The sequence below is a fragment of the Macaca fascicularis genome, chromosome 5, assembly GCF_037993035.2.
Source record: "Macaca fascicularis isolate 582-1 chromosome 5, T2T-MFA8v1.1".
In the NCBI taxonomy this organism is placed as follows: Eukaryota; Metazoa; Chordata; class Mammalia; order Primates; family Cercopithecidae; genus Macaca; species Macaca fascicularis.
In genome coordinates, this window is record NC_088379.1 from 175,051,278 (window position 1) to 175,071,762 (window position 20,485).

At 36.5% G+C, this 20,485-nt stretch overlaps 1 long non-coding RNA gene across 2 annotated transcripts in view; it reads left to right on the forward strand.

Annotated features, from left to right (window-relative positions):
• The window catches only part of LOC102122164 (uncharacterized), a 139,858-nt gene that overhangs the window by 51,684 nt on the left and 67,689 nt on the right, over positions 1–20,485 (forward strand). The window contains exons 2-3 of one of the 2 annotated variants that reach the window (XR_012435214.1): positions 1,743–1,836; positions 4,052–4,209. This is a non-coding gene — a long non-coding RNA (uncharacterized lncRNA). Of the gene's footprint in view, positions 1–1,742; positions 1,837–4,051; positions 4,210–20,485 lie in introns of those variants that run through there. The other variant, XR_012435213.1, reaches the window with a different exon arrangement.

Sequence of the window (20,485 nt, forward strand, 5' to 3'; positions counted from 1 at the left end):
GGTTAACAGAGAGCTTTGTCTGGAAGTTTCTGTTATGACATAGTATGAGTAAATTCTCTTTGCTATAATTCTTTTGTTTTTGTGAGTTGTTTGATTTGTTAATTTAGGTGCTATATTTTGACAGCTTGGTTGTCTGTTCTATCTGCTTTTCTGAAACCTGAGGGTTCAAGGATTAGAGAACTATAACCCTTGTTCTGGACAATTTGGGTTTGGCTTTCTCACTGAAATCCTACAAATGTCTCCTACTAGGGCCTGTTTCCATTGATAGCATCTGTTTTCTCCATCTGAAGATGGTAAGTTCCAGTATCTGTTCTTGTCTTTCTGAGATCCTCCAGGAGTGTGATCCTCCAGATCCTCCAGATCCTCTAGTATTGAACATCTTCCTGTGTCTTTCCACTCAGCTCTCAGTCGCCCTCTCTCTAAGTTGGAGGACATTAGCAGCATTCTTAGAATTTCTTCAACCTACCTTTTTTCTTTAGTAAGGTTTTCGGAGAATGAGGATCTGTTGGGAGTCTTGTTGGATTCCATGGTATTTATTTATCATACATATTGTGAATATTCATAGTGCTCGCTATAACATTTTGATGTATTTGATTATGTGGCACCACCCCAAACATGCCAAATGTAATGCAAAGTTTATACATATATTTTAAAATACGAACAAATCTGAATTTCTAGCTTATGTTCTGTTTCCATTGATTGACATTTGCAGCATGAAGCTACTTCCCTTCTCTTGTTTGCTTGCTGCTGGTAAATTTGAGGCCGTTTACTTTTTCTTTTTTTTTTTAAAAAAAAATATTTTAACCCAAAAGACTTGAGCTATGATTTCATATTAAGCTTTATAGTACAAGGCAAAAAACGAATTCAAAATAGGGAATTACATAAAACCAAATGTATTCATTCAATGAAAGTTCATTTTTAACTCTCTTGCCATTATTTACTGGGAACCTAAATCTATTGCATTTTAACTTAAAAATGTAATTGAGCTCTAGATTCCAATTATCTTTATTTTCTCAGCATTATTATCAAATGAGTCTTAAAATGGACATTTCAGTGCTTTTTGAATGAATTATTGTATTTTAAAATTTTCATATATTTTACATAAACATCCTTTTGGAATAATATTATTTCGTGACTTTTGAAAAAAATATTCCTCCTCAGTGAAATCTCTGCAACTCTTAAAGTGAACACATATAGTTAGGCTAGTTTTATCTTTTCCCTGATGGGAAAGTACACAATTATCTATAAGATATTTCAACCCATAACTGTGTTTTATCCTTCTTTGAAGAACGTCCCCCTACCCCTACACACACGTGTGCATGTGCACACCCAAAACAGTTTTAATATTACTATAATAATATAGCAAAATGTTTGACGCTGGGTACTATAAACTTTAATACATGCAATGCAGTTTGAGAATCTTAACATATTTCTAAGTGGGCTCTTAAAAACCAGACTCTCAATACCTAAATCAGGATTACTAAAATGATTGCTGAAATGAAGTCTATTGAGGAAGAAATATAAAATGCAATATAATTATTATATGAGAAGTTTGAAAGAAAGTATTCATTATTTCAATGTTTCTGGACCAAAAAATATATATATCTTAGTAAAAGTAACATAAATACAAAAAACTCTTTATGTTGCTTAACATATAAACATTTTCAAGGAAATTAAACATATCTGGTAGTTTTTAACAAAATTAAAACTAGAAAATTTGATCCATTGCACGTTCTTTTCAGGAGCATGAACTATTCTCTCATGTTGAATGTGGCAGTTTTCACATACAAGCAGGAGAGAAATTACACCAAGATTTTGGAAAACATGTTATGTAAGGTAAGATACTACTATTTCTAGTTTAGAAAACTAGAAATCATTTTCTATGAAGAAAAAGTAAGACTTCCAGTATTTAAAAAGTTGACTGAATTTGGCCATGCATGGTGGTGCACGCCTGTAATCCCAGCACTTTGGGAGGCTGAGGCAGGTGGATCACTTGAGGCCAGGAGTTCGAGACCAGCCTGGGCAACATGGTAAACCCTGTCTTACTAAAAATACAAAAAATTAGCCAGATATGGTAGTGTGTGCCTGTAGTTCCAGCTACTTGGAAGGGATAAGAACCGCTTGAACCCTGGGGGGTGGAGGTTGTAGTGAGCCAAGATCATGTCACTGCACTCTTGCCTGGGTGACAGGGTGAGACTTTGTCTCAAAAAAAAAAAAAAAAAAAAAAAAAGACTGCCTTTAATAACTATGGGAATTACTGAAATTTATTAAAATATTTACTGTCATCAAACGTACTACTATTATTAATCATATATATTCTTTTGTTAAATTAAATACAGCCATTGTGATAATATCCCAGACAGTAGCAAAATGCTAACTATTCCTTACTTGCTTACATATTCACCTAAATAAGAGCAAATTTACTAGTCTTCTGTTTTACCTATGGGAAAAAACCCATTATTTCCTTAAATGCAGTAAATCATCAATTAAATCAATAAAAGAACTGATAGTCTGTAATCTTAGATCCCAGAATTTTTTCCCTCGATACTCTTATTTCTACTGGGAACTATCATACAATAATATTTGAATATTATTCAATTATATTACTTATAAAATTATCAGCTTCAAGGTGTAGATTTTTATTGATCTGATTTTATTAGCTTAGGTAATAGTCTTCCTTCTTGTTTTTAATCTTTCTTAAGCCAAAGCTATTCAGCTTCCTACTTTTCAAGAGGACATCTGACCTTTCTTTACTTTCTGCCCCCTTGTGCTAGTATCTGCTCATTGTGAGAGAAACACACAATCATGCTGTGTTTAAAGTCATGCTCATGGCCGGGCACAGTGACTCATGCCTGTAATCCCAACATTTTGGGAAGCCAAGGCAAGAGGATCCCTTGAGCCCAGGAATTTGAGACCAGCCTGGGCAACATAGTGAGATCCCATCTCTACAAAAAATGTTACAAAAAGAAAAAAAAAAGGAAAAGAAAAATAAATAAAGTCATGTGTCACCATGCCTGGCTAATTTTTGTATTTTTTAGTAGAGACGGGGTTTCGCTATGTTGCCCAGGCTGGTCTCGAACTCCTGACCTCAAGTGATTTGCCTGACATGACCTCCCAAAGTGCTGGGATTACAGGCATGAGCCCCATCTCTACTAAAAATACAAAGTTAGCCAGGCATGGTGGCACGTGCCTGTAATCCCAACTACTTGGGAGGCTGAGGCAGGAGAATTCCTTGAAACCAGGAGGTGGAGGTTGCAGTGAGCCAAGATCGTGCCACTGCATTCCAGCCTGGGGGACAGAGCGAGACTGTGTCTGAAAAAACAAAACAAAACAAATAAAAAGCCCCACAACCTATTCATTGTTTATTTGAAATTCAAATTTAACTGAGTTTCCTGTATTTTCACTGGCAACCCTACCCCTTCTACCACTTTGGATTATAAGGTCTCTGCATACAGGGTTATGCATGCTACACTGTATCTTTACAGTAAAAAGAGCAGTGATAGGTTCTTAATATGTACTTATAGATTGATGGAAAAGTCTTTGGGATGAAAAGCATCCCATACAATCAGATATTTCTTTTTGTGTGTGTGTGTTGTTTTTAGTAGAAATGGGGTTTCACCATGTTAGCCAGGCTGGTCTCAAACTCTTGACCTCAGGTGATCTGCCTGCCTTGGCCTCCCAAAGTGCTGGGATTATAGGCACGAGCCATCGCATCTGGCCTACAATCAGATATTTTTATATAATTTCCCTTAGGACCCTCCAAGCCTAGATTATTTGTTAATAATTTATGAGCCTATTTATCATGAGCACTGCCTGGAAGTTTATAAGGAAAGCTGTACTATAAGGGAACACTTACCTTGGCAATTCTATAGAATGACAGCCCAGGAAGACAGTCGCATACAAACCTCTGTGTCTCTGCCTTTGTTCCAGAAGATGAAGCGATAATGGCCCTTCAGAGACAGAGATACTTTTTGCATTACTCTGTGGTTTTCTGCTTTCATCTGGGCAAATAATGTAAACTTAATACAACTTTCTTTGTCTTTTCTCCCAGGTTATTGTGACCTCTATGATGGGGATCTGATAAAGAAGAAAAACACCTCACAGCGATGACTGGCATGTGATCACTTAGCCAATGAGATAAGAGGCTGTAGAAATGATGTGATAATGACGTCTCCTGAGTTCCAGGTTCATATTAGCAGTGGATATGAGGTAAACATTGAGTTTTTCTCAAATTTAATTAACAAGCTTTATTATAGATACAACTCAAATTAGTTAATTCAGGAAGCTTATTTCGTAGAAATTAAAACATTAATAAACAGAAAATTTAGAAATAAAGAACTCGGCTGACACTTTGACTCTTTGAAACAAGTGGCTTTGCATGCTCTGAAAGATTATAGCCACCCTTTGAGACATTGGAATGGTGTCCATTGCATTTTATCAAGTAACTATAGGTCAGCCTGGGAAATCTGCAGTTTCCTCCACTCCTGTCACTGTGGTTGCTGTGAGATTTTGTGTCATCACTGTGCTGTCTTCCGTCTCCACGTGAAGGTGAGCTCTCTGACTTCACCCTAATGTCTGTGATTTCATGCCTGACCTGATTGTTGCTGAGCAATTCCCTTGTTTGGAGAATTCTGTGCTTTGGTTAGAATTTTTAAAGGTTTTTTTCCTGTGGTTAGATTTCTGTTTCCTCCTGTGTCTTATGCACCTTGTTCTCCTACAGAGAAGATTCTTTGAAGTTAGTGGAAGCTCAGTTTAAAGGAAGATCTACTGCTTTGTGTGGTGGATGACCATGGGGGAGTGAGAAGGCAGCCTCTGGCTTTTGTTTTGTGTGTGTGTGTGTTTGTGTGTGTGTGTGTGATGTACCTGGAAAAATAACACGATTAGCATTAAAGAGTATGTTTGGCATGTTTACAATAAATTGTAAACCAAACCTATTTTGAAGAATTTATACAAATTTCTAATTTAGTAAAATGAATGACTATTGAGTATTTATGGCAATAAAGCAAACACTTGAATACAACAAAGCATGCATTGCACGTTTCTCCCACTGTTTATCTCCATCTGTAACCTCCCTACTCATCAGTATGAGATTTTTTATATGGAACAAGTGTGGTTCTTGCAGGGAAACAATCTTCAGAATAAGGATAAAATATTTAAGAATATGTACTTAAAACCTAGCAAGCTCATTGGAAAATGATCCAGAAAAATGGTATTCAGAGATAAAAATCAGAATGTGTTTAGGAGAAGAGCACTGATGAAGGTTGGTGTATGTGGCATGTAAATAATACATTGATTTAGATGGACTTTTACGATGGGGGAAGCTCATCAGGCCTCATGTAATGAGTTAGTGTTTACCTTTTTCTTTGAAAATTCCATTTTCATTACAATGGGTTTCAGGCATTTGTACTTTGTTGTCTCTTCAAATTCATACAATTAAAATGGAACTCATGACTTCTTTTCCTTGGAGGTACTAAAAATTCTGCGCAGTTGAAGGAACTGTGACCTTTCTTAAATGGGCCCATCTTCTAGCTCAAAAAAATAATTCTTAGATGGTGCTTTAACACCTAGTTTTAGTGCAAGACAGATTGTCAGGGTAATAAATTAAAGGCACCTCACTGCAGCTCTGTTGGCCAATGTTCTACCACAGACCCATATTAATATTTTATACCCTTTAATATTATTACATGATGCAGGCTTTATTTAAATGGATTTGACGGGTCTCTTGGTTGACTTGACAACCAGAGGGAAAAATTAATGTTCTGCATTTAATCTCAGCTCAAGGTGCTAAATTATTTTGGAGGTCAAAACCGTCATGCGTATCATGCTAAATTATTGAATGTAATAACTATTGGCTAGCTGTCTATTTATGTGTTTTAAAAATTGTTTACTTCAAGCATCTTGAGCTAATTTTAAAGTAAATCCTTCTTTTAGTTTTTTCCCTCCTATGTGCCGTTATCATCCTAGCCCTTGCAATTGTGGTAATAGAACTAATGGAAGATGCCAGTTGCCCTTCTTATAAGTGAAATCAACTGACTAAATGTTAGTAAGTCGCCGAGAGCATTCCTGCTTTCGTTGGTTCCATCTTCATATGAAGTTCAAGTATGTTGAGAGAAATAGTCACTTTGTTGTAATGGAAGCTATTATCTTATTTTAAAAAGTCACATAATGTTTTGCCAAAAAGAAATATTGATTCCTAAAAGAATACAGTAAGCCATATTCTAATTATTTTAAGAATAATTGGAACAACATTAAAAAAAGAAATGATGCTGTTGGATTTCTTTTTAAGAAATGATTTAATGGGAGGTATGACAAATGAAATATAAAATGATGTATTTATTATTTACAGTGAAAATAGGTCACATATCCTTGTCCTTTGATGATCTTAAGAGGTGAATCAATGTCAACAGTATTATGAAATATTTAGGCTATATAAGGATACAATTCTGAATTCTTGGACATTTGTGTAATGACTTGTAAGAAATTGTGACTTGTGAGTTGGCTCTTTGCCTTTACATATAAGAAAGGTGGTAAGGGGAAGTTTGAAGACACCTGTTGTCCTTTACAGTTTCTGCCTCCTCTGGGTTTTATCTTAACTAGAGCAAGCACTTCCTATGTATGAGGCTTTCTGGGGTTAAGCAGTTTTAACTGCATTACTTAAAGTAACATCAGTCATGGCCAATGGGCTATGAGAAAAAAAGAGCTTCAAATAAGAAGCTGATTTTTCTTCCTGATAATGAATGGTGATGGGCCAAAAAAAACCTCCAGCACTTTCCACGGCAGGGTAACAGCTTCTCTGCATAAGCAGAGTGAGCAATTGGCAAGACTGGCTATTGGTGTACAAGTTGGACCTTATCGAAAGGGCTGAAGCAGCACTCTTTATGCCATCTTTCCTTCTGTCTTTCCCATCTTGCTTGTAAATTACTCTATTCATCTAAATGAGAGCTTTTGGATAGCTGTTAGTTTGGAAATGGTGGGTCTGTTTAGTGACTCAAGATAGCTTCTTGGTGGCATCCAGTCAAGCAGAGATAGATGCAGGTGGCATCTAACAAGCAAGGAGTAGGTGGTTGAGGACTGCTCAGCCTCTGTCCTCATCAGGCGCTGAGGTAAATCAAATGACTAATAACCAGGTAATAGGCAGGCTGAGGATGCCGAGGGGAGGAAAACAGTTTAAGTTCCCACCATGTGCCTGACTTCCTGACAATAAACATCTAGGACCCATGCTGTGATAATGTCATTGGGAGGAGATATGTTTCCTTTTCTTTCTCTTCATCCAGTGACTCAATTAATGCAAGAACAAAGCAAAACAAAATGAAAACAATTTCAACTAGTACTTGCTACACTGGGGAAATGGAATAGAGGATTGAATAAGACTTTATTCCCTCCCTTGATGAGTGCATAGGCTACTGCCTTGCTTAGTTTGTTGACCTGGTACATGTGGCTCTCTCAGAGGAATCCTTGGAAAAAGCATCAAAGACAACCAAACCAGGGAAACAAGGGAAGGCTGTGTGGAGCAGAACAATGAGCCACTACAGAGATGGGACTTTATAATATAGGATAGGAAAGATAGAGGAGATACGAGGATGTGTATCTCATCTCAGGACAGAGAGAGGCAACATTCAAGGTGTGGGAGATTTTGAGATGAGGATTAAAGAAGATGTCAGTGCTTGGTGAATTGGAAGTAGATAAGCCTTTTGCTTGTTTGTTTATCTTTTTGGGTTTATAAGTTTCTGAGACCTTAGTATTTTCCTAGATGACATTTTTGAGCTGGATGTTTTGACTTCTTTAAGATCTGTGTTTGTATCTATCTATATAGTTACATAGATACATGTATAAAGATTCTCCTTGCTCTCCATCTCTCTTATTTGAAGCTGGACACACTTTATGCTTAGACAGACTTTTAGAATCATAAGAGCTGGGGTGGGACAAAGAAACAAAGCAGAATTTTGATACAGGGCCCCACTCTGTCACCCAGGCTGAAGTGCAGTGGTGCAATCATAGCTCATTGCAGCCTCCAACTTCCGGGCTCAAGTTATCCTCTTGCCACAGCCTCCCAAGTAGCCAGGACGACAGTTGCGTGCCACCATGCCTGGCTAAGTTTTAAATATTTTTGTAGAGACAGGGTCTTGCTATTTACTCAAGCTAGTCTTGAAGTCCTGGTCTCAAGCAATCCTCCTGCCTCAGTCTTCCAAGAGAGCTTCCTTTAAATGTTTCGTGCTACTACCCCTTAACATTGGTACTCTCCAGAGGAAGAATAATATTATTAAATTTTAGTGTAAAATAAATAAGTGGAGGAAAACAATTTTAATTCTGTGACTAATGGCATTTCTAAGAAATCACTTTGTAGATTTTTCAAAAGTTCTTCCTTTAAAAATGTGCTTTAAAGAGCAACACCCTCTCCCTCTGCAATTAGGAAACATGTCACAACAATTTTTGTGCCAAAGCTTTATAAAAATAAAAAAGCTTTTTAAAAATAAAGAAATTACTTTGAAAAACTGGTATTATTAAATGATGCTGCCTATAATCCTGCTATCACCCTGAGATGTTTGGACTTCAGTAGATAAAAAAAGTAGAGATGCTAAGCATTTTCTGTTATTTCTAGAAAAGCTCATTAGTAAATTATGGAGTGACAATCTCTGGCTAGAAAAATAGAACAACCTCTGTTGCAAAGGATTCTAAATTCTTTTAGTAGTTGCAACGTCATAATTGGCATATTAAATAATTGGGGTCCATGAACAGACTTTAGAGTTCTAGCAGGTATCTATGAAGAGAAGTAAAAGATTGAATCTCAAATAGGATAAAAGCTGTCACAATTAGATTAGCCAGGTTTGATAACAGCTGAGTATGAGTGGGAGAAATATCATTTGTTCTTGAACGTTTGCAGTGTATATGCTTTACTTATTGGATATCGAATAACTCGATTAATTGGGTGTACTGAATTTGGTAGAGTGCAATTTCGAAACAGGTTTATTTTTCTGCCTCTACTGCTTTTGTGGATGTCTCACTGTCATTTCTGGGTGACATCTTGTATGAAACCCGTAGCTTTAAATACCTTTATAAATTTTAAAATGTCCAGTCTAGTCTAAATTAGAACTTTGTTTTCTTAAGCTCCTCTACCTGTCTCTCTCACCTAAGCAAAGTAAGATTTAGTCCACCTCCATAAGCTCCTGTTTTTACATCCGTTCTCCTCTGCTGTTTGTCTCTGGCTCCTCCAAGTAGGGTTGAGGAACAGGGATTGAGGAGAGAAAAGATGAGAGAAAATGTGGCAAAGCCCATTTTACTTACCTGGTGCTTTTGTCTGGTGTTTCTAGCTCTCTCTTAATTTTCAAGTGACTTTTCTTATGGCCAGCCTTCTCTCATGGCTGTAATAGTGGGCTCCTGGGGCGATGCAAAAGAAATTTCCACCCTTCTTAGCTTCCTCACTGTATAAGGGAGGGCAAAGATTAGGCTGCTGTAACAAAGAGAAAAAACACACAATAGCTGAAATCATGCATCCTTAATGGTAGTGAAAATTGGTTCTTGGGGAAGGGGGAATGAAAAGCATCTTATTACAATGATTTGTGGCCTTCTAGCATCCAATAAGGTCAATTTCTTTGTATTTAATCTCTCTTGTTAGAAACATAATCAAATTAAAATAAAAAATCAATAGGATTAACCTTAAGTTTATTTTTTTCTTTTTCATGGAGCAATAATAAAAAAAATGAACATTTGCTTAAATATGGATTTATTACTCTCTCACTTGATAGTCCAGTTTTCCCTCAAAAAGTCGTTTAGGGACCTGAATTCCTTCCATATTAGTCATCCACCAACCCCCTAAATTCGTGTTATCCTGGTTTGCATGACCAAGAAGCTGTCATGGACATGTCTGTTTTTCAGAGAGAGAAGAGGAAAGAGGTGAATCCAGGGCAAGCAACTTCATTTTAGCAAGTGAGGCAGAAGTTGCACCCATTATTTCTGTTACCATTGCAATGATGATAACTTAGTCATGTGGTTTCTTTTCATGGGAGGAGGCTGGGAAATATAATCTGAAGCTTGACAGTCACATGTCCAGCAAGAAAGGAAAATAATTTTGTGGGGACAACTGGTTGTCTGCCATAGTGACCAAGAAAATGCACTCTTTGACCTCTTCTGACTCCTTTTCACTGTTGCTTTTCAGTGACATATCCCACACTGCCCCTTTCTGCTGTGGTCCCTCATCCTGCAGGCAGTTTTCTTGGGCAATATCCTTTGAAGACCATTCTAGCTGATCATGCAAAGTGTCTATATGGCCAAAGGAAGCTCATATAACCTCACTGCATTATATGGCAGAGGGGCACTTTGATCTCATAACTGCATTCTCTTCTCTTTGCTCTGTGCATATGAATAGCTCCAGCTAGCCTGCTAGCTTCAGAATTTCCAAATGAGAAGATGGCAAGTGTAAGGAGACATGTTAAGATCTTGTAGAAACTCTGGTTTTCTATTCTGTTAGCAGCAGAGGCAGGCCTTAGCATTTCTTTCAGGTAGGGAGAAAGATGCCTGGTGAGATGCAAGGCTCTTCTCTTGCAAACATCCCCAGGCACTTAGAAGAGTTCTTTCTTTTAAAGCTTCCTCACTTGCCTTGGCAGCTGAAAATCAACCCTATACTCTCTCCTACAGGAGTAGTAAGAGAAATGCCACAATGTGTTAAATTTTTTTTTGCTTCAAGGAATTGTTCTTTCTGATCAGTTTCCTTAGCGTTTCAAATGTTTCTTATAAATAAGGGTAGGAGTGGGGTGGATCTATGTAACAAACGCTTTTTTTTTGGTCTTAGTTCAGGCTGCTATAGCAGAAGACTGAGTGGCTAATAAATAACGGAAATGTATTCTCCCCAATTCTGGAGGCTGCAAAGTCCTAGATAAGGGTATCAGCATGGCCAGATTCTGGTGAGAGTCGTCTTCCAGTTTGCAAATGATCTGTTTTCTTTCTTGTATCCTCACATGGTGCAAAGAGGGCTAGAAAGTTCTCTGGGGTCCCTTGGGGCACCAATCCCATTTATGAGGTCTTCATCCTCGTGACCCAGTTACCTCCCAAAGGCCCCAGTTTTTAATACCATCACATTGAGAGTTAGGATTTGAACATATGAGTTTTGGGGGGACAGAAACATTCAGTCTGTTGCATTTTGGTACTCTGTATCCCATTCCTTTTGTTCATTTTTTTTTCCCCCAAATTCCAGCCATGGCTGTGGTGGACAGAATTAAGTATGTGGATATCATTCCATCTCAAGCATCTACTATAGATCTCTCCATTTCTCTGTCTTAGGACCTTCTGTAAATAGCAAAGTCCCCTTGGCCCCTCGTAGGTTGAGTCCCAAAGTGCGGTGCAGTTAATATTCCAAGCAAACCTTAACCACTGGACAAACCTGTAGACAAATGCCCCAAACTCCTCTCTTCTGGGTATGCCATCCTGCGGGGCATTCTGTGTTCCTCAGAGGTTCCTGCAGAAGGGAGCCCCTGTTGCCCATGGCAGCAGCCTCACTAATGCCCCATGAGTTGGCTTTGCACCTTCCCTGTCTTAATTTTCCTGTTTCTTCACTCTTGTTTTGGGACAGACTGCTACATGAACTAGCTGAATACAAATACTTTCCTCAGACTCTCTTTTCTGGTGGAACCCTAACAAGGGAACTGTTCTGTTATATTTTGGTAAGTCTTATGACTATAGGTTTGATAGTTCTCTTTAGAATGTAGAGATATTTATTTTCATGAGTTTTGGGTCCTCAGCTAAAACTCTGAGTGAACAGAAAGACTTTCATATTTATCTTTTCTTTCCTATGATAGTATATTATCTTAAATTCACTTAGCTTCATATTAGAAATTAGTGTTTAGTTAAACAAAAGCCTTGTTTTCCATTTAAAAAAGACATTCTTGAATGAATTATGTGCTAATGTCCTTAGATTTAGTTATCTGAGAAAAATATGGCCAATTGGCTAGAGTGCAAAATATCAAGTGGTCTTATTTGGTAGCCTAACTGTAGGCATGGTAAATTGGAATAATTAGCTTATGCATGAATTGGCTTATCACCTATGGGGTAACATCTACATCACAGTATCTTTATGTATTAAATTTGAAGGCATGCGTTTTTCCTGTTGCAATTTTTAATGTTATGTCCTTTGTCTTGATCATGGAAATTGTACTTAGAATATTGTATCTCCACAATGAATATCTGAAGAGAAAACGAAGAGGTTATTAAATGTGTTTGGGAATATCATAATTATAATCGTAAGCAATATTCATGTTGTTACTATTGTGTCTTTTCCTTTGTAGTTATTAGGAAAGCTAGTGGAAAAAAATAAAATAGAAGTATTTGCTTTCTCTGTGCCTTTTTGGAATTAAAAATAATTGGCACTTGACACGAAATAGAATACAGAAACCATGTCCTGAAGCACACAGACCTCCCTTCTTCCTCTCAACTCTTTTGTAGAAGGTCAACTTGTATCCTACAATTTACTAAAAAGCTATTATTATTGTGTTGTAGCAGTATTTCTTCAAGAGCTGAGATGATAGCTGGCTTTAATATAGAAAGCCTGATAAAACTGTTATAAATCACTAGTGGTTTGGGAAAGAAGACTAGATTCTGATTACTTATGATTTCTACAGTTTCTCAGAGAAGTGCTTAGGACTTTTGAGTCTCTTTCTGTTAGTATCTCCAGTGACTTAGGTTTGGATTTGATGGAAATTGGTAAGAACACTTGAAGGTTATTCAGAAAGTTTGCCTCCAACCCTCTTGTAAGAAATAGGTTCACAGTTGACTAGGGAGTAAAGTAAACTTTCTTAGAATATTGTGAAAACAAGCTACTGCATCCCTTGGCTCAATTCTTTCCTACTACACACAAGAAACAGCTTCTAATTTTCACAACTGCACAACCAAAGTTTCTTTTTCCAATGTTGTTTATGACCTAGTTTTAACATTTTGAAGTGTTCTTTCACTCCTTTTCTAGTGTGAAAGATGGTATCCATCCATCACTAATTTGTGCTGCTATTATGCAGCCAAAATGTACTTGGGAATCCTTTTGGGGCCTCCAAAGTAAATTTGAGGCTTGGATTTTATGTTCAGCAAAATCATTCTTGAAAAATAAATGTAGATAGATATACATTTTTAAAAAGAAGGGGAAGACTTTTTAAAAAAATATTTAAACAGCTTTGTTGAGATATAATCACATGTCATAAAATTCACTCATTTGAACTCACACAACTCAGTACACACAAAAAAACCCAAATAATCTCTATAAATAGTAGGTAAAGAACATACATAGACATTTTGCAAAAGAAAACATACATATGGTCAATAAGCATATGAAAAAATGCTAATCATCAGATAAATGCAAATTAAAACCACAATGAGATATCTTACACCAGTCAGAATGAATATTATTAAAAAGACAAAAGATAAATAAAGAACAGATGTTGGTGAGGTTGCAGAGAAAATGGAATGCTTTCCTTTGCATCCTCCAACTGGTAGTAATATAAGTTAGAGCTACCTCTATGGAAAACAGTTTGGATATTTATTAAAGAACTAAAAGTACAACTACTATTTGATTCAGTAATCCCATGACTGGACATATACCCAAAGGAAAAGAAATCATTATATAAAAAAGATAATTGCACTTGTATGTTTACAGCAGCACTCTTCACAATACTGAAAACATGAAACCAACCTCTGTCCATCAACAGATGAATGAGTAAAGAAATTATGATATATATATCTCACAATGTATATATATCTCACAATACATATTTCACACTATATATACACATACAACAGAATACAATTCAGCCATAAAAAGAATGAAATCATGTCTTTTGCAGCAACATGAATGGAACTGGAGGCCATCATCTTAAGTGAAACAACTCAGAATCAGAAAGCCAAATATGTATTCTCACATAAGTAAGAGCCAAATAATTATATAGACATAACTTGTGGAACAATAATCATAAGGGACCCACAGGGGTTGGGAGAGTAGAGGTGGGTGAGGGATGAGAAATTACTTAATGAGTATGGCGTACACCATTCGGGTGATGGTAACACTAAAAGCCTAGACTTTGCCACTGTGCAATATATCCATGTAACAAAACTGCACTTGTGCCCCCTAAATTTATACAATTCTTTTTTTAAAAAAAGAAAACATACAATTCAATGCATTTTAAGTATTTTCACGGGTATGTACTATCACCACAGTCAGTTTAGATCATTTTTTATTACTACAAACAGTAGCCTTGTAATTTTTAGAGCGATCCTTCTGTACTCTTACCCTCCCAGCCTCAAGTAACCACCAGTTGAACTTTTTTTACCTATTCTGAACATTTCATATAAGTAGATATATATATTATGTAATTAAATATATTATGTATGTATAATACATATATATATATTCTGTAATATATATATTATATTATTTTTTGTGACTAGCTTCTTTCCGTAGCATAATATTTTCAAAGCTCACCTAGTTGTAGTCTCTATCTGTACTTCATTCTCATTCTATGGCTGTATCACAGTTTATCCATTCATCCATGAGAAACATTTGGGTAGTTTCCATCTTTTGGCTATTGTGACTAAGGATGCTATGAAAATTCATGTTGAATTTTTTGCTGGAACACTTGTTTTAATTCTTTTGTGTATATATACCTGGGAGTGAAATTACTGGATCTTATGCTAATTCCATGTTTAATTTAATGAGGAATCACAAAATTATTTTCCACATTGGCTGTACCATTTTACATTCTCACCAGCAATGTAAAGAAGGGGAAAATTTTAAAAAATACCCCCAATTTGAAGAATTCCAGACCTGAACCCTTCCTGGCTATGACATATCTTCATGAATTAGGAGACTACCCTGGTGCTAGCTTTCATCTACTTTACAGTCAGCCAGAAGTTAATTTGATTTTCTTTTATATTCAAAGGGCTACTTACTCATTGATTTGAATGCTGTTTCAACTAATTAACATTTTAAAATAATGTAGTAAAATAAAAATATCAGAATTGTCTCTATTAAATTGGCTTAGATTTAAACGCTGCCACATGGGCTTTTCTCTCTGATGTCTGGTGGTCATTAGTGTAGATGATATCTAGATACAGGAATTTGCATTTTAGAAAAAAACTCTTGCAGAAAAGAGGACTGCTTGTGTGTAAACCAACATTTCTCCACTTGCTGTTTTCTAAGGAATCATTTTGTTACCAGGCATCTTATAGTCTGAGGTCAAAAATGTAAGAAACAATATGTTGGTCACTTTTTATTTTACCTCCTTGACAGCTTCCTCATAAGCATCTACTGAAACTGTCTCCTTTTCGTCATACTGCCATCAGTACCTTAGTTCAGACCTTTATGGAGTTATGCCTAAAATATTGCAACTGTCTGCCAAATGACTAATGCATTTTTAGGCCTGATCTCACATTTTCTTGAGCCACCTTTGTGCTCCAACTATTGTGGCCTCTAGTTGTAAGCATCTGTCGCACCTCAGTTGTATCACATACCTACCCTAGATCCTCTCTGCCACTGCTCTTTGGGATTCTGTGAGAGCATATTCACCTATTCTGATGAATGTACAAACCTTGAAGTATGAGACCATTAACACTCTGTCTATAACCATTGACCAATCCACATTAATGTTAACGTAAATATTAAACTCGTCTTGACTTGAGTGGACTGTTCTAAAGCACAATTTACATAGTTCCTCAGAAGGTTCCTATTGTGTCCTTGCTCAATTTATTCGTTGGTCTTTGCAAAAACCAAACAGATGTGACATACGACAATGACTGACTGTAACTATAACCTGTTAGTAGCCCTAATCCCAAGTGTTGTGCTCATTGTAGAATCTTTACTGTAACAAATCATTATAGACTATAGTATTTGGCAGTGCATCTGACGAAGACATTTTTCTCAGTCTTTATAATTAAGAGAGTCAAAAGCATCTTGTGACTGGGCGTAGTGGCTCACACCTGTAATCCCAGCACTTGGGGAGACTGAGGTGGGTGGACCACCTGAGGTCAGGAGTTCGAGATCAGCAAAAACCCTGTCTCTACTAAAAATACAAAAATTAGCCAGGTGTGGTGGCAGGCGCCGGTAATCCCAGCTACTTAAGACACTGAGGCAGGAGAATTGCTTGAATCCAGGAGGAGGAGGAGGCTGCAGTGAGTCGAGGTTGTGCCACTGTACTCCAGCTTGGGTGACAGAGCGAGACTTCATCTCACAAAAAAAAAAAAAAAAAAAAAGTATCTTGTGTTTACATAGGAAATACAGCAGTACATATTCACTGTCTTGCCCCCAAATTCCACTGCAATATAATCCTCAGGGATCTTGATCATTAAAAAATTCTGTGAAAGATCATGGTACTTTGCTATATTAATAATATACAAACTGGATTTGCTGAGCAACAAATAAACAGTACTGTGGGTACATAAGTAACACCCATGCATTCTAGAGTCTGGGAGATAAACCCTATAAGAATTTAGGATTCGGTCCAAGGGGTGACTTTTTTAGGTATGTAGATATCTTTGGTGGGCTTGGACATTCTCTCTAAAGTAAAGGAAAATTTGTTGCATCTTGCATTTACTGTCACTAAGAAGAAGCATAATGTTTGATGGGTTTGTTTTAATTCTGAAGGTGCTGTGGTCAGGAAAAATGTTATTACTCTTTTATTGGATAATTCAGAATGACACTAGCTTTGAGTATGGCTCAGAGCAAGAGAGGCTCTGCAGCCCATCCAGGTTAGGTTAAAAGTTGCCCAGCTATCCCAGATGTGTAATCTAACAGAACAAATAGTGTTAGAATTGATCATAATGGATAAGGATGTTGTGTGATGAGTCACAACAGAGTCCTTAAGGTTCTGGAGCAAGGCCATACCTTCTGCAGCAAAGAATGACTACTTGATATTTAAAAAACTGCCCTTGACATCCTGCTGGGCTTTCGTAGATTGACTACTTGACCATGGAACATCAAATGAGTATGAAACTAGAATTGCTAATCATGTTGGTAGTTCAAACCCACTGCATCATGAGATTAGGCATCCAAGGGACACCTTGTTCAATGCAGATGTTACATTAAAGACTGAATACAAACAGGTTCTGAAGGCATAGGAAGTTGCATGACAAGTGGCCTGGACACCATGTCACCTATTTCTGTTATGTCAATTCCTTTTCTGCAACTGTCACCTGTGGACTCATGCAGGGTTCCCTATGATTGGCTAATGGTGGTAGGAAAGTCTAGTTTACAGATTGCTTGGATCAATATGCTGGTGGTAGCTAAAAATCTACAAGAGCTAATCTGACAACACATACAACTGACTTTGAAAGACAGTAGTAAAGTGAAACACTCTCAGGGAACTGAGCTGCAAGAAGTTCACTTGGTTGTGTGCAGGAAGAAATGACTGGAGATAGGGACATCACGGATGCCAGAACATTGGCAAATGGTTTGATTGCTTTGTCAAAGGTCTTGAAATAACTAAACTGGAAGATAATATTTAAGAAAGTTTAGAGCAGAGGCTGGTGGATTGACTATGTGAATGGATACAAAACACCTAAATCTTAATTACTAAAATGATGGAATAATCTGTTAAAGGCTTAATTAAGATGCCAGGTCAAAGACAATGCCATGTAGTGTTGGAAAAGGAATCTTCCATTTTGTTATGTTGCTGATTTGTGGTTCTGTGTGTAGAACCTAAGGGGTAATGTGACTTTTGGCCTTCCAATCATCACTTCCAGTGACACAATTTCAGAATTTATCATCTGTGCTCCTACAATTTTAAAATCTGATGAATTGGAAATTCTGATTACTGATGGATGTGGTATTTTCACAGAACCTGAAGCTGCAAATAGTATTTTGTGATGGCAATAAGGGTTTCACTAAACCTGCATTTATAACTGTCAGCTGAGATAAAGACAGAAGAAATTGATCCTGATTATCATGATGATCTGGAGTTGACTGCCACACAATGAGAGCAAAAAGAATTTTCTTTAGCTACTAGAGGATTCAGTAGTGTTTTTTTGTTTTCTTTTTTTTTGTGGCTTCATGCACAGTGATAACTGTAGATGGGTAATTGCAGCTGCTCTACTCAAGAATAAAGCCATTACGGGCTTCAGCTCCTTGAAGATAAAGTGCTGGTGGAGACAGAGAGACTCCATTTGTTTGGGAGAAAGTAAGAGAGGAGAACAAGAATTTCTCCATGGTAATCCAGAGAATTCTTTTAGATTTTATCCAAGACCACCAAGATGGGGCCTCTATGAGTCTGCAAGAACCACAGCATTACTGGGGTTGGGGTACATCGAATGCAAATACAACTTAGATCACAACACCCGAGTCCAAATGCAGATACAACGTACATTACAAGACCCAAGTCCTTTGGAAAGTCTTCTCAAGAAGGACAGGTACAAACAAGCCCAAACTACTAAGACTACAATAAATACCTAACTCTTCAATGCAAAAACAGTAAAAAAATATTTACAAACCTCAAGACCACCCAGGAAAACCTAATTTCACCAGATAAACTAAATAAGGCACCAGGGACCAGTACTTGAGAAACAGAGATATGTGACTTTTCAGACAAAAAATTCAAAATAGCTATTTTGGGGAAACTCAAAGCAATTCAAGATAACACAGAGAAGGACTTAAAAATTCTATCAGATAAATTTAATAAAGAGATTGAAATAATTAAAAAGAATCAAGTGGAAATTCTGGAGTTGAAAGATGCAATGGACATACTGAAGAATGCATCAGAGTCTCCTAATAGCAGAATGGATCAAGCAGAAGAAAGAATTAGTGAGCCTAAAGACAGATTGTTTGAAAATACAAAATCAGAGGACACAAAAGAAGAAAGAATGAAAAACAACAAACATGCCTATAAGATCTAAAAAAGAGAGAATATAGTTATTTTAAATATATATACACCCAACATGGGAGTAGTCAGGCACATAAAGCAAATGTTATTAGAGATAAAGAAAGAGACCCAATACAATAGTAGCTGGAAATCTCAACACCCTACTTTCAGGATTAGCCAGATATTCCAGACAGTAAATCAACGAAGAAATATTAGACTTAATCTGCACTATAGACCAAGTGGACCTAATAGATATTTATAGAACATTCTATCCAATGGCTGCAGAATACACATTCTTCTCCTCAAAATATAGATCATTTTCAAGGATAGATAATATATTAGGTCACAAAACAAGTCTTAAAACATTCAAAAAATTGAAATTATATCAAGCACCTTCTCTGACCATAATGGCATAAAACTATAAATCAATAACAGGAGGAATTTTGGAAACTATAAAAACACATGGAACTTTAAAATATGCCCTGAATGACCAGTGGGTTAATAAGGAGATTAAGATAAAACAGAAAAATGTATTAAAACAAATGGTAATGTAAACATGACATAACAAAACCTATGGGATGCAACGAAAGCAGTACTAAGAGAGAAATTTATAGCTATAAGCACCTATATAAAAAAAAAAGAAAAACATCAAATAAATAACATAATTATGCCTCTTACAGAAGTAGAAAAGCAAGAGCAAACCAAACCCAAAGTTAATAGAAAAAATAATAAAGATCGGAGCAGAGATAAATGAAAATGAAACAAAGAAAACAATACAAAAGATCAATAAAAGTTGTTTTTTTGAAAAGATAAAATTGACAAACCTTTAACCAGACTAAGAAAAAAGAGGGAAGACCCAAATAAATAAAATTAGAGATGAAAAAAGAGAGACAGTACACTAATACCACAGAAATGCAAAGAATCACTAGTGGCTACTATTAGCAACCATAAGCAAATAAATTGGAAAATCTAGATGAAACAGCCAAATTTCTAGATACATACAACCTACCATGAATTAAGCAAGAAGAAATTCAAATTCTGAGCACACCAAAAGCAAAGTACTGAGATTAAGTCATAATAAAATGTCTCCTGGCAAATACAAGCCTGGGACCTAATGTCTTCACTCCTGAATTCCACCAAACATTTAAGGAAAAACTAATAACAATCCTACTCAAACTATTAAAAGAAAATAGAGGAGGAGGGAATATTTCCAAATGCATTCTGTGAGGTCAGTTTTACCCTGGTACCAAAAGCAGACAAAGACACATTGAAAATAAAGGAAAACTGTAGGCCAATATCACTGATGAATATTGATACAAAAATCCCAACAAAATATGAGCAAATAAAATTCAACAACACATTGAAAAGATTCATCATGATCAAGTAGGATTTATCCCAGGGATGCAAGGATAGTTCAACATATGCAAATCAGTCAATGTGATACATCATATCAACAAAACAAAGGACACAACCATATGATTATTTCTATTGATGCTGATAAAGCATTTGATAAAATTCAACATCCTTCATGATAAAACCTTCAAGAAACTGGGTGTAGAAGGAATATAACTCAACATAATAAAAGCTGTATATAACAGACCCACAGCTAGTATCATTCTAAATGAGGAAAAACGGAAAACTTTTCCTTTAAGATCTGGAACATGACA